The sequence below is a fragment of the Penaeus monodon genome, chromosome 28 (assembly GCF_015228065.2).
Source record: "Penaeus monodon isolate SGIC_2016 chromosome 28, NSTDA_Pmon_1, whole genome shotgun sequence".
Taxonomy (NCBI): domain Eukaryota; kingdom Metazoa; phylum Arthropoda; class Malacostraca; order Decapoda; family Penaeidae; genus Penaeus; species Penaeus monodon.
This window is the reverse complement of record NC_051413.1, coordinates 28,691,084-28,691,407: the sequence shown is the minus strand read 5'-3', so window position 1 is coordinate 28,691,407 and position 324 is coordinate 28,691,084. Positions and strand designations below refer to the sequence as shown.

The 324-nt window shown below is 29.0% G+C and overlaps 1 protein-coding gene across 1 annotated transcript in view; it reads left to right on the top strand.

The window, feature by feature from the left end:
• The window catches only part of LOC119591469 (organic cation transporter 1-like), a 15,266-nt gene that overhangs the window by 580 nt on the left and 14,362 nt on the right, over positions 1–324 (top strand).

Here is a 324-nt window from a genome sequence, read left to right as displayed (position 1 = left end):
TACTTGTCTTATAACTGAATCGCCAGATATATGTAGATATGTAACGAATCTTGAGTTAGGAAGAAGTACGTGCGACCTGTTTCTTGAGAATATTATAAAGATGGGGATTTGTGAATTTTTTGATGACGTCTTTTCGTTTATCAGTTTCATTCACTCATTTATTAAGATATTGTTTGTCTGTGTATATTCATCTGCCAATCCATTTTTTATTAGTTTTCTGTAATTTAAGCATTTGTAATGAAAGATAATTCTTCAGGGAATTTTCTGTTTCACTTTAGGTAAAAGAGTGATATATGCATTAACAAGTAAAACATTTATCTAATT